This window comes from Apaloderma vittatum, unplaced genomic scaffold (genome assembly GCF_000703405.1).
Source record: "Apaloderma vittatum isolate BGI_N311 unplaced genomic scaffold, ASM70340v1 scaffold10850, whole genome shotgun sequence".
NCBI lineage: Eukaryota > Metazoa > Chordata > Aves > Trogoniformes > Trogonidae > Apaloderma > Apaloderma vittatum.
The window spans coordinates 1,067-1,458 of NW_009695046.1; the positions used below are offsets into that span (position 1 = coordinate 1,067).

The window sequence follows — 392 nt, forward strand, 5'->3', positions numbered from 1 at the left end:
TGGGTTCTGGTCTCCCCTCGCTTCCAAACTCCCGTTCCCACATCCATCTCTAGTAAGGCCAAAAAAAGGAGCAGAAGGGCAGCTCGCTGCTGTTCCTGCGGTGACAAGTGGGATGAGGGGCTCCTCCCGCAGCTCCTGGTGCTCGGCAGAGGGGACAGAGCTGAGTCCCACAGGCACCCTGTGCAGGGCTGTGCCCAGGGGAAGGGGCAGCTTAACAACAAATGAGGCAGAGAAGATTTGCTGCTCCCTCCTCACTCATTCAATGTGAGACAACCTGGTTGGTGTGTCCCGCTGGCTCCAGAGGAGGGGTGTCTGTCCTGGGCAGTCCTGGTGCCAGAAGAAGTGCCTGACGGACGGCAAAGCTTTACGGGTGGGAGGATGGCCTGGCTGCA

At 59.7% G+C, this 392-nt stretch overlaps 1 protein-coding gene across 1 annotated transcript in view; it reads left to right on the forward strand.

Moving 5' to 3' along the window:
- The window catches only part of MYL9 (myosin, light chain 9, regulatory), a 7,539-nt gene that overhangs the window by 548 nt on the left and 6,599 nt on the right, over nucleotides 1–392 (forward strand). The window lies entirely within an intron of this gene.